The 13,622-nt window shown below is 50.3% G+C and overlaps 1 protein-coding gene across 1 annotated transcript in view; it reads left to right on the top strand.

The window, feature by feature from the left end:
• Positions 1–1,439: 1,439 nt before the first annotated feature.
• The window catches only part of B3galt5 (beta-1,3-galactosyltransferase 5), a 92,844-nt gene continuing 80,661 nt past the window's right edge, over positions 1,440–13,622 (top strand). The window contains exon 1 of the mRNA XM_045150303.1: positions 1,440–1,564. The gene's annotated coding sequence lies outside the window, so the exon portion shown is untranslated. The remainder of the gene's footprint in view (positions 1,565–13,622) is intronic.

The following is a 13,622-nucleotide window of genomic DNA, read 5'->3' on the forward strand; positions in this document are numbered from 1 at the left end:
GGGTGCACCAGGGTTTCTAGCCACTGCCAACAAACTCCAGATGTATGTGCTCCCTTTGTGCATTTGGCTTACGTGGGCACTGGGGACTTGAACCTGGGTCCTTTGGCTTTGCAGCAAGCGCCTTAACTGCTAAGCCATCTCTGCAGCCCCAGGTGGTTTTTAATACAAGAATGAACTCCCCCGAAAAGTATGTGACTACAGGGGCTGCGGAGATAGCTCAGTGGTTACAAGTGCTTGTGGCTAGAAGCTCTCATGTGCCCATTCTTTCTCTCTCAAAAAAACAGAACAAATCAAATCAAAACAAAACAAAACAAAAAACCCAACACCCTAGGGCTAGAGAGATGGCTTAGTGATTAAGGCCCTAGCCTGCAAAGCCTAAGGACCTATATTTAACTCTCCAAATCTCATGTTAGCCAGATGCATCGAGGCGAGGCAAGCGCAAGGTCACACCTGCCCACTAGGTGGCGCAAATGCCTGGTGTTTGATTGCAGTGGCTGAGTTCCTGGTTTGCCAATTCTCTCTCTCTCTCTCTCTCAAAAAAAAAAAAAATAGGGCTGGAGAGATGGCTTAGCGGTTAAGCGCTTGCCTGTGAAGCCTAAGGACCCCGGTTCGAGGCTCAGTTCCCCAGGTCCCACGTTAGCCAGATGCACAGGGGGTGCACGTGTCTGGAGTTCGTTTGCAGAGGCTGGAAGCCCTGGCGTGCCCATTCTCTCTCTCTCCCTCTAGCTGTCTTTCTCTCTGTGTCTGTCGCTCTCAAATAAATAAAAATTAAAAAAAAAATAAAATAAATAAAACACCTTAAAAAACGTGCTTGTTGTGCAAGCTTGATGACCAGGTTTAGGATCTCTAGAATCCACATAAAGCTGGACGCAAGTAGCAAGCCCATGTGGACGGGAGGCGGAGTCAGAGAATGCACGCCTATGTCTGTGGGAGGTAGAGCCAGGAGCGTCTAGAAGCTGGTGACCCAGCTAGCCTGGTGTTCACAGTGACAAAACAAGACAGACCCTGTCTCAAAGAAGGTAGGGGAGACCAATATCTCTGACCTCCACACGTGTGCCAGGCACGCACATGCCCACATGTGTAACACACACACACACACACACACACACACACACACACACACACACACTCACAGGCTATGGCTACAAACAAACTTGCTTTCAACAAGGTCTGAAACCGGGAAGCTGCATGACTCAATATCCATCCACATGGGCCAGCAGTTCTAAGCCCCTCCGCAAAGCCCGCTTTCCTATTTCTCCCCTGTTCCGGAACACCTGTTTCTAGCCGACACCAACAACTACTCGGATAAGCCAGTTTGGTAGCTTGTGGCTCAACTCAAGGCGTCATTTCTTTTGCCAGTGCTTTTGTGGCAAGGTGTAGGGACCCGCTGGGGAGGGCAAGCCTGGTAACCATGGCAACATCGCTGCCATCCACCAAGTGGCTCGGAGAGCTGGAGTCACGCAGGCCAAGAGGCTAATTCCTACAACAAAGCCGCTTCTGTTCCAGTGAGCGCAGCGGCACTGCCGAGACAAACCTTCAGGCTGAAGACTCGCCGGGCAAAAATGTAAGTCACGTCCCTCCCATCATTAAGTACCTTTTTTAAAGAAAAAATTCCTTTTTATTTATTTGAGAGAGAGGGAGAGAGAGAGAGAGAGAGAGAGAATGGGTGCGTCAGGGCCTCCACCTGCTGCAAGCGAACACCAGACACACGCGCCACCTTGTGTATCTGGCTTACGTGGGTCCTGGGGAGTAGAACCTGGATCCTCTGGCTTTGCAGGCAAGCGCCTTGACCGCCAAGCCATCACTTCAGCCCGCCATCAGTGATCTTATCAGCAGATGGCAATGCTGGCCAGCCCGATGCGGACGCGTGAGCCACGTAACCCGGGCCTCCTCAGCAGCCCACTACTTCTGCTCCTACGTAAGCGCCTTGAACGCTCTCGAGTGAATAGTCTGTCCCATTCTTCAGGGACTGCTCCGTCTTTGTGCAGTGGGAACAGCCACTAAGCTGTCTCAGAGGTCTAACAGGTCACAGAGCCATCCTGTCCGCAGACTTCCTTCCTTAACCCCAATGATGTGAACCTTGCACCCCCACCTCCACTAGTGAGCTGCTGGGTTAGTTAGGCAAGCCTCCACTCCTCACTGAACCGAAGTGGGTTAAGGAGAAGCATGCAGCTCAGAAGTTCCAGTGACAGTAAAAATGTGTCTGAATTCCGGTTCATTTTGACCGACCACAATGGTAGCCTTGGAAGTTACAGTGGCCAACTCATGGACTAGGTGGTTAGGCCTTATTTTCATTTTCTCCTTTTTTTTTTTAAATTTTTTTTTGTTTATTTTCATTTATTTATTTGAGAGCAGTAGACACAGAGAGAAAGAGGCAGAGGCAGAGGCAGAGACAGAGAGAGAAAGAGACAGAGAGTGAGAGACTGTGCCAGGGCCTCCAGCCACTGTAAACGAACTCCAGACGTGTGCACCCCTTGTGCATCTGGCTAACGTGGGTCTTGGGGAATCGAGCCTCGAACCAGGGTCCTTAGGCTTCACAGGAAAGCGCTTAACCTCTATGCCATCTCTCCAGCCCTAAGCAAATTTTTAAAAATGTTTTATTTATTTTTTTATGTGGGTGCTGGGGATTAACTCAGGTCTTCATGCGTGCAAAGCAAGCACGTTACCAGCTGAGCCATTTTTCTTTATTCATTGTTCATTTTTAAATGTTCTTATAATTAATAAGTGTGTACAACCATTTTTTTGGTGGGGAGGGGAGGGAGGTAAAAAGAGTGCTTCAGACCGTGAGATTAAGTCCTTCGTGTGACGTGCGTGGTGCTGTGACCCAACAGCAGCTCTGGCAGATGTAGGACCCTGCTTAATGGGTGCGCTGTTGCTGAGCTCTCTGGACAGGTGCAGCCTTCCTGAGGAATATTACCGTGGTGTTGAATGTGGTGATGGAAGGGTGCGACAGGAGTCACCCTAACACTCTTGGTGTGTGTTTGAAGTTGTTGCTGCCATGTACTTGGTCAGAAACATCGATGGACATATGGTGTCTTCCACAATGTCAGAATCCGTTGAAAAACAAATTCACAAGCTATGTCAGTTTGGTTGGCTGCAATTTGCCACGGTGTTCTGATCGCCCACCAAGGCAAACACAGGTTCTTTTATTGCAACTAATGGCAGCTCTCAGATGACATGCCACACAGTAAGGCTATCTATACGTGTCACAAAAGCACTGAAGAGGCCCCTTGCAGAGTTCAAGGAGCTGCAAAGAGGTCTTTCCAAAGGCAGAGCAGAGGGCGGAGAAACGTGTGGAGAGAGACTCCCCGTGGGAGACAGAGAAAACCCTGTCGGATGGACGGAGCCTCGGGATTCAACCAAGCTGCTGCGAAAGCAAGGTGCCCGGCTATGGAGTCCTTCGAGGCCAAGGGCAGTACTGGCTCCAAGAGGCTGAATGAGTGGGTGGATGGATTCCACGTAGGCTGTGAAGGCACTGAAGGCCCTGGGACGGTAGGAGGTTCTCTGAGTGACACTCAGATGCTCAGATGACAGTTGGGTGGGGCTCAGGCAAGTGCCTCTTACGGGGTTCAGGTGAGACTTTTACTCTTTCTTTGGTCTGGTGTGTTTGCTAAGATCTTGAACCTGGTCTTGATATATCAATCACATGGCCCTAATCTTCATTTATTTATGAGAGAGAGAGGGAGGAAGGGAGGGAGGGGGAATTGGCATGCCAGGGTCTCAACCACCTAAATCAAACTCCAGACACTTGCGCCACCTAGTGGACATGTGCAGCATTGTGCTTGCCTCACCTTTGTGCATCTGGCTTAAGTGGGATCTGCAGAATAGAACATGGGTCCTTAGGCTTTGCAGGCAAGTGCCTTAACTGCTAAGCCATATCTCCAGGATCCCAATCTTGTTTCTTTCCCTCTTTCTTTCTTTCTTTCTTTCTTTCTTTCTTTCTTTCTTTCTTTCTTTCTTTCTTTCTTTCTTTCTTTCTCTCTCCCTCTCTCTCTCTCTCTCTCTCTCTCTCTCTCTCTCTTTCTTTCTTTTTGTTTTTTTTTGAGGTAGGGTCTCTGGTCCAGGCTGACTTGGAATTTACCTATTTAGTTTCAGGGTGGGTGGCCTTGAACTCATGGAGATCCTCCTACCTCTGCCTCCCAAGTGCTGAGATTAAAGGCGTGAGCCACCACTCCCAGCAGCCTCCCCTCACCCCCCTGATCTTTTTTGAAGAAAAAGTTATTTCTCAGAGTTTGCCTTGTGGGTGGTGCCAGTCAGATGGTAGAGCCTCCTGGCACAACAAGGTGCGGAGTTACCCTGCCTCTGCATGTGCACTCAAAATGGAGCCAAACACTGCTTATAAAATGGCGCCTCTCAGGCTAAGACAGGCTACAAAAAACAATCCCACAGTAAGGAGGAACTTGAAGCAGAGTACAGCCTGATCTCAACAGGTCTAAAAGATGGCTTAGAAAGCACAGTAAGTAAGGCATTTCCCTAGCATGAGTGAGGCCTTGGGTCCACTCCCAGCACCCACCCACCCACCCACCATCACCACAGCACTTGCTTCAGATTTAGGAAGCCATTCTGCCTCAAGTTCATTCCACCCTGGGGGGGGGAGTGTGGTGGTTTGATTTAGATGTCCCCCATAAACTCACGTGTTCTGAATGCTTGATCCCCAGCTGATGGCAATTTGGGAATTGGATCCTTACTGGAGGAGGTGTGTTGTAGGGAGGGGCGGGCTTATGGGGGTTATAGCCAGTTTCTCCTTGCCAGTGTGTGGCACGCTCTCCTGCTGCTGTTGTCCACCTGATGTTGGCCCAGCGGTGATGTCCAGCCTCTGCTCATGCCATGTTTTCCCCTCTGATCATGGAGCGTCCCCTGGAGTCTCTAAGCCAAAATAAACCCTCTCCTCCCACAAGCTGTTCTTGGTTGTTTTGTGCCAGTAATGAGAAGCTGACTATACCAGAGAGGCTGAATGTCCTACCCCCTGGGATGGCACATCCTGATGGCTCTCCTTACTGACCTGTCTTTGCTTGAGGTTGAGCTGAAATCCTTGGCAGCTGTCTGCCTGTGCTGTGTGTCAGGGATAAAGGTGTATGGAGGGTAACTAGGCAAGGATGGGAAATTGTAGACCAAGTCCAGGCCCATCCACCCTGGCCTCTGGGCCGACTGGACCTTCCTGAACCATGAGCATGATTCTCTCACAGTGGAGTGCCCCGTGGACCCCAACCCAGGATGTAAAAATGAAGGCCTGACTGCATCTTCTATGGATGCCTTCATTTTTGGCTTTATGTTATTTTTGGTTTTATGGCCTTCCAGGGGCTTCTGTGGTTTTTGTGTGAGTGCCCAGGAGGAAGGACAGCGTCTGTTTTGGCTCCTCTGTCTCATGGCTGCGTGCCCTGGTACAAGCTGGGTGGTAGGCGATATCAGTACCTTCCTCATGGGTGTCGTGGGAGGAGTCTGCCCTGCCCAGCTCAGGGGCCCAGAGGCTCCTGTCGGGTGAATTTTCCTGGTGAGTTGTAAACAAATGTCTGCTCCCCACAGATACCAAAGTAATGGTCTCCCTGAAGTACAGCTCAGTGAGCAGTCAGTTTCCTGGGCTTACTTACAGAGCACAGGCAAGGGATTACTTACAGGGGTATGGCTGACCCCCAAACCAGGCACCTCACAAGTAAAGCTCACCCCAGCATGGATAGCTGCATAGACCGTTCCTCCCTGCAGTTAACTTTCCACACACTACGTGCTGGAGCACCTCCCGCGACTCCGAGACCATGTGCCACCGGGGCAGAGTTACGTACGGCTGGCAGGGAGATGCAGGAGGGAGTGGAGGAGGCCCAGGGGAGGGTCATTAGACTCTCCCCAGCCCCTCCTACTATGAGGGTCTCCTGGGAGTACTCACAACTGCTCCGATGATGATAATAGCCGCTGTGCCTGGAGAAAGCACTCTTCAACAGTCCCCAGTTCAGATCAGTGAGAAGTGTTTCTTGGTGGGATTTGGGGGGGGGTTTCACCTTTGTGCGTCTGGCTTATGTGGGATCTGGAGAGTAGAACATGGGTCCTTAGGCTTCTCAGGCAAGCAGCGCCTTGGCCACTAAGCCGTCTCTCCAGCCCTCTCCTCTCCTCTCCCTTTTGGTTCAGAGGTCCCTCTTCCTCCTTCTGCTCCCTCATTCCGAGCTTCCCTCTCTTTTCCTCTTGCTCCAGCTCTAAGTTTGGCACCCTTTGATTTCTTGTTCCTCTGCCCCAGGTGTTTCTGGAGTTTCCCTTTACCTGCCTCTTTGCTCCTGGTCCCGACCTGGCGGTGTAGTTCCCTCCTCATTGCTGCCATAAAGCACCTGACAAAAAGTCGTTTGTGGGAGGAAAGTTGTTTATTTTGCCTCACAGTCTTGAGGGGAAACTTCATGACGGCAGAGGAAAGATGGGAGAGCAGATATTAGCCAAGATTAGGTGGACAACAGCAGCAGGAGAGTGAGCTGGGCTCTGGCAAAGGGGAGCTGGCTATGACACCCCTGTGCCTTCCCCAGCAACAGGTCTACTCCAGCAAGGCTCCATCTCCTAAATTGCTGCCAGCTGGGAACCAGGCACTCAGGGCACATGAGTTTATGGGGGACATCTGATTCAAACTCCAGACTTGGTTTCCCCCTTCCCTTCTGAGCTTAACTTCACCCCTAGGTTTAGAGATCCCTTCCCTCCTGCTTCAAACACAACACTTTTTTTTTTTTTTTTTCGAGGTAGGGTCTCACTCTAGCCCAGGTTGACCTGGAATTCACTATGTACTGTCAGGCTGGCCTCAGACTCATGGCGATCCTCCTACCTCTGCCTCCTGAGTGCTGGGATTAAAGGCATGCGCCACCACACCTTGCTCCACACCACTTTCTTGCTGGAGTTAAATAAACCCTCCTTGCCCAAGAAAGCCATCTCAGAGCCCTCTTTGCTAGACCTAATGCCAAGGTCTCTCTCTTATTTCTCTTTCCCTTCCTGCCCCTATCTCTGTCTCATCTCTGTATCTGTCTCTCGGTGTTTCCTAATTTCATGGCTCTCTCCATGTCTCTTTGTCTCTCTCTCTGCTTCTCTCTCTCTGTCCCCAAAGACAACAATAAAAGCTACAAGACAGGAGCCAATAACACCACACTCCTAAATCTCTCCATTGACTGCATACATGTGTAATGATCATCTCTCCATGATCCTCATATGTATGTAATGATGATACAATGCTCATGGTAACCCTGAGTGTGGGGTGAGCTATGTGGGGTTTGCAGGGACAAAAATCTGAGTGCGCAAAATGCTCCCCACTGACCAGGTGAGGCCTCTGCACCCAAGCTGGGCCAACACTGGCATCAGCGGTGCTCATGGTAAGTTAGCACAAGACGTAAAACTCTCCTTTCTGCTCTGATCTTTTCCTGGTCCTTAGAAGTCATCATTTCATAATGATTAGTTATTGTAGGTTATTAATGTTAATACATTCTTCCAGAACTTGGATACCTATCTCCTGCATGTGAACAAGCAGGTTGTTGGTATGATACAACAAGGTGTGCGTGGTGGTTTGAATCAGGTGTCTCCCATCAACCCATGTGTTTTGGGTGCTTGGTCCCCAGCTGATGGCAATTTGGAAATTGGAGCCTTGTTGGAGGAGGTGTGTTGTTGAGGGGCAGGCTTAGAAGTGGCATGGCCAGCTTCCCCTGGCCAGAACTCTGCTCACTCTCCTGCTGCTGTTGTCCACCCCACGCTGGTGAGGGTGATGTCCAGCCTCTGCTGAAATATCCCCTCGAGACTGTGAGGCAAAATAAAACAACTTTTCTCTTATCAATGAACAGGAAGGTGATATGTGTATGTATATGTCTGCGGCACACTTGTGCCATGACGGTCGGAGGACCCCAGGCTGTTGGGCCTTTCCTTCCACTTTGTTTGAGCCAGGGTCTCCTTTGATGTTTTCGCTGTGGGGCAGGCCGGACTGGAAGGCCCCGGGAGCTCCGCACTCTCCTGATGTCACTTCCCATTGCTGGAGGTGTGTTGGGATGACGGACGCATGAGCCGCTTGCTTGGTATTTGGCTTTATTTGGGTGCTGGGGATCTGAGCTTGCAGAGCAAGCACTCTAACCACCGAGAAGTCTCCCCCTCCACTCTCATTCTGTAGCTCAGGCTGGTCTCCAAGTCGTGACAATCTTTCTGCCTTCATCCTCCCAAGTGCTAAGGGTTACAGGCATGAGTCCAACATGCCTGGCTGTGATTTTGGTTAATATTTTGTTTGGCTTATTTTCCTTTCCACAGAAGTTATAAAGTTCGGGAGTTAAGTGATTAGTGTCTTTTACAGCTTGTCTTTAACTAGCAGGGGCACCCTGTCCCAAGGCTGACCTCAGCTTGGTGGTGACAGTTGGACAATTAAAGAACAATGCTGCTACCCTTTCTTCATGGTCCTGTGACATTTCAGGAAGTCTAAAATAGCTCCACCCTAGCGCTCCAAACGCTTCCCCAGTGCAGCAGGCTTTCTCTTCTGTAGTATGAGGTCTGAGACAGGCCCTGGCCTGAGATGTTGCGTCCTGTGGCCTGGTCACAAGAGCAGGAGAGAGAGAATGGGCACACCAGGGTCTCCAGCCACTGCAAACGAACTCCAGACGCAGGTGCCCCCTTGTGCATCTGGTAGAACCTGGGTCCTTTGGCTTTGCAGACAAATGCCTTAACTGCTAAGCCATCCCTCCAGCCCTGGCAGGAAGTCTTAATCAAACAGACCCCTGGGTAGTAATCTCAAAGCCAGGTCCAGAGGGGTGGCTTCCACCTGCCCGTTCTTCTCCCTAGCCTTTGTCGGGCAGTGGAGGAGTCAGTTACAGGGGACTGAGCCAGAGCACACTATCCTACCAGAGACGTGAAGGACTCTGACTGAACACATGTTGTGTGACTTTTCCTGGGGAGACCTGAGCAAATGTCTGTTATATATGACAGGCCAAAGAAAACGTCCCACCCAGGTCTAGGTTGGAGAACCAATGAGTTTATTGGGCATATTTATAGAATTATGGGTGAAGGTGACCCAAAAACAGCCACATGACTGAAAACCTCCTGAAAGTTAGGTAGAGTCCCCCCTTCAGTTAACTTCCCACCTGGGGCTGGAGAGATGGCTTAGTGGTTGAACAGTTGCCCATGAAGCCTAAGGATCCCAGTTTGAGGCTCGACTCCCCAGTCCCCGTGTAAGCCAGATGAACAAGGTGGCGCATGCTTCTGTTCTCTCTATATATTTGTCTCTTTCTCTCAAACAGATAAATAAAATAAATAAATAAAATCAAAAAAGTTCCGCTCGGGGCTGGAGAGATGGCTTAGCCAAGAAGCGCTTGACTGTGAAGCCTAAGGACCCCAGTTCAAGGCTCAATTTCCCAGGACCCAAGTAAGCAAGATGCACAAGGGGCGCACGCGTCTGGAGTTCGTTTGCAGTGGCTGGAGGCCCTGGTGCGCCCATTCTCTCTCTCTCTCTCTCTCTCTTTCTCTCTCTTTCTCTCTCTCTGCCTCTTTCTCTGTCTGTCTGTCACTCTCAAATAAATAAATAAAAATAAACAAAAAAATTAAAACCAAAACGTTTCACTCTGTACACTTGAGCACCCCTAGGAACATGTGACGGGGGGGGGGCAGCATCACATGCAGCTGGGAGGGGAATTTCATGTGAGGCTTTAATGACCTCCTCTGGCAAAGGAATGTCAACAGACCTGATCTTGTGAGGGTCTCCTGTGGCTCAGCTGGTAATGGCCATCTAATGTCCGGTGGATAGGCTTTCCCAACGGGGAAGGAAGGGTTAACTGGCTACGTGCATGTTTTCCTCAGCCTGGGTTACTCTTTTGGATTGGAAGTTTGACTAGATTAGAAAATGTCTCTATGAAGGTTCCTGTCAGGCTCCTGTCTCCAAGTTGTTTAATCTGGCTGTATTAGCTTCCAAGGTAATAAAATATCAGAAGCTTGGGCTGGAGAGATGGCTTAGTGGTTAGGCGCTTGCCTGTGAAGCCTAAGGACCCCGGTTCAAGGCTCAATTTCCCAGGACCCAAGTAAGCAAGATGCACAAGGGGGCGCATGCGTCTGGAGTTCGTTTGCAGAGGCTGGAAGCCCTGGCGCGCCCATTCTCTCTCTCTCCCTCTGTCTTTCTCTCTGTGTCTGTCGCTCTCAAATAAATAAATAATTAAAAAAATATCAGAAGCTTTGTGACTTAAAATAGCAATAATGTCCCCCTCCCTCTCCATTTCTCTCTCTTCCCTCTCTCAAGCTCCGAAGGGCGGGCGGAGGTGTATAATGAAGGAGCCCATAGCTCCCTCTTCTGGCGCCCGCGAGGATCCTTCATGGCTCTCCCAGCTTCTGGTGGCCTCGGTGTCCCTCAGCCTGTGGCAGTATCGCTCCAGTCCTTGCCCCATCTCCACATGGGCTTCCCCTCTGTTCTTTTGTGTACCTTGGTGTTCTCTTATAAGGACATTGGCCACTGCCCTTGAGGCTTATGCTACAAGGATATCTTACCTTGAGTATTTCAAGGTAATGTCACCTGAGTGACACCTACAAATACTCTTTCCAAGTAGGGTCACATGCTGAGGCACCAAGCAGACATGAGTTCTGGGGAGACATTTACTCCATTATGCCAACTGAGGCCAGTGGCCGCCCCAGCTTCAGGCACACATAGACGAATTTTCTGCCAGTCTGAGGGCTTCAAGGGATGGGCGCTGACTCACAGCCGAGGCTGAGATTAGAACCAGCACTGTTACTGGAGTTGGGGGTCCTAGGCTGGGTCCTGTGCCCCTGATGCTAGCTAGGCTCAGCCACCTGTACTTCACAGGCCAGAGAAGGGAGCTTTATTCAGTGCGGACACATTGGAAAGAGGAACAAGTTGGGATGTATAGTGACCCCCAAGTCCCCCTTCAAGGTCCTGACATGAGGTTTCCACTTACGTAGAAAGGAAGAGGCGTATGTAGCTAAGCAACCCTGGTCAAGGTGTGATCCTACCCATCCCCGACTTATTTTCGTCAGTCTGCCTTACAAATGGATTGACAGGCTGTCAGCACTGTGTGAAGTCTCCTCCCGGGAGACACATTTCCCCTCTGGCTGGAAGCAAGGCTTTGGCCTTTTTCTTCTCCCAGTGTGAGACTCCTGGGGAACCTCCAATTTGGGGGCGGGGGAGTCCATTGTCTCAGTGGTCTGATGGCCAGGGGAAAGGAGCAAGTGTCGCTTTAGAGTGTTCCTTTGCCTGCCAGGATGGCCACATCAGTAGGAGCTCCTTGATCCAGGTGGAGGAGAAGCTCATAACCAACAAACTACAAAACCGTAACGATAACTGCAGTTCATAAAGCTCGGATGAAAGATTCTCGCAACTTCCCGTCAATAGGCGGCTCCTTTATTGACTGTGGCTTTGGCTGAATCGGCGTCCTCATCTGCAAACCGAAGTAAGAAAATGCATCCAGAGCAGTGGGGGGCAGCACTTGGAATGCAGTAAATAACCTTAAAAGCTGCCAAAAAGAAAAAAAAAAGGGGCCAGCTCCGTGTATATAAAATCCTTGGAGTTACGGGTGTTTCTTGAAAGAAGAAGTCATAAAGGGGCCTGTGAGAGGTCTGGGCACAGAAGCAGAGATGGCCGGATAGCGCAGTGATGGGCACCAGGGTCAGGGTTCCCAGGGGAAGGAAAAGCGCATGACAATGACAAGCCACCCAAGAAGGGCCTCAGAAAAGCACTGGATTCCAAAGCCCAGCCGGGGTGCAGGGGAGGCGGCCGGGGCTGGCGCAGTGTGGGGCAGGGAGGCGGCGGAGCACCACAGCCCTTCTGGCCCCCAGGACCGGAGGGGCGGCAGGAAGGAAGTGGCCAAACGGGGGAAGAGAAGGAGCCGATTATGCGGGAAGGCTATCTGGATGGGAGCAGTGACCCAGGACACCTGCACGAGAGCCAGGAGAGACGTGTGTCCCGAGATGCCACTGACAAGCTGTCAGCGCTGTGTGAAGTCTCTTTCTGGGAGACAAGCTTCCCCTCTGGCTGGCACCAGAGTTTGGCCTTTTCCTTCTCCCAGCATGAGACTCCTGGGGAACTTCCAATTCTGGGGGTGATCTATTGTGTTAGTAGTCTGATGGCCAGTGAAAGGGAACAAGTGTCTCTTTAGAACGTCCCCTTTCAGGCGAGGATGGCCACAGCTGTAGGGGCTCCTTGGGCCACTATCCCTCCCCCACTCTCCTGATGGGGTTCCCCTGAGGAGGTGATTTATTTTATTTTTCTCAATTTTATTAAACATTTTCCATGATTATAAAAAATAGCCCATGGTAATACCCCTCTCCCCCCTTTTTCCCTTTGAAATTCCCTTCTCCATCACATCCACTCCCCATCTCAATAAGTCTCTCCTCTATTTGGATGCCATGATCCTTCCCTCCTCTTATGATGGTCTTGTGTAGGTAGTGTCAGGCACTATGAGGTCATAGATATCAAGGCCAACTTTTTTGTCTGGAGGGAGCACGTTGTAAGGAGTCCAACCCTTCCTTTGGCTCTTACATTCTTTCTGCCACCTCTTCCGCATTAGGCCCTGAGCCTTGGAAGGTGTGATTGAGATGTTACTTGGTACTCTACTTACTTCTTTTTTTTTAAAAAAAATTATTTATTTATTTATTTGAGAGCGACAGACACAGAGAGAAAGACAGATAGAGGGAGAGAGAGAGAATGGGTGCGCCAGGGCTTCCAGCCTCTGCAAACGAACTCCAGACGCGTGCGCCCCCTTGTGCATCTGGCTAACGTGGGACCTGGGGAACCGAGCCTCGAACCGGGGTCCTTAGGCTTCACAGGCAAGCGCTTAACCGCTAAGCCATCTCTCCAGCCCCTCTAGTCACTTCTTTCCAGCACTGATACCTTCTGAGTTGTCCCAAAGTCACTGCCATTTGAAAAGAGAAGATTCTCTACCCAAAGTGAGAGTAGCGTTAATATAAGGGTATGAATATTAAGAGAAGTGCTTACTGGGCAGTTTGATAAGCATAGTATATACACTTATCCAGACATCAGCAGAATTTACAACCCTAGGGCTCATGACTACCCCTGTTTTAAGTTTTCAGTATCAGGGATGTATTCCCTCCCTTGGAGTGGGCCTCCAGTCCAATTGGAGGGCAGTTGGTTTCCACCCTGACAGACGTGCCACTATTGCACCCGTTGGCTCATTTGGCCTGGCTGGCCAATTATAAGGCTTGCAGTGTCCACTGTTGAGTATCTTCACTGGTGGTGTATCTCTCTCCCATTGAACTGCATGCAGAATGGCTTTTTCCAGCTTTCTGTCAGCTGGTCTACATGAAGGAGGTTATCAGCCCAGTTCCAGCAGGATTTCTCAGTGGCCTTGCAGGTGAAGTATGTGGAGTCTTCAGCAATAGGGTCTTACCATCTATTCCTGGTGGGAACCTAAGGGCCTCGGCAATGGCATATAATAGTTTTGGGGGCATCAGGGTCCTCCCTGGCCAACAACTCACTGGAAGGTATCCAATCCCTGGCACTGAAAATTTTCTAGCAATGATCTATGGCTCCTGAGTGTTCCATTGTCCAAAACTGAAGGATTCCATTTGATTTATTTATATCCTCTCAGATTTTGATTAGCCCCGAGGAGGTAATTTTAAAACCACAGAGCAAGGGAGCTCATGTGACGCTGTGGATGCGTGTCGAGCGTGTGTGGTAT

The sequence above is a fragment of the Jaculus jaculus genome, chromosome 5 (genome assembly GCF_020740685.1).
Source record: "Jaculus jaculus isolate mJacJac1 chromosome 5, mJacJac1.mat.Y.cur, whole genome shotgun sequence".
NCBI lineage: Eukaryota > Metazoa > Chordata > Mammalia > Rodentia > Dipodidae > Jaculus > Jaculus jaculus.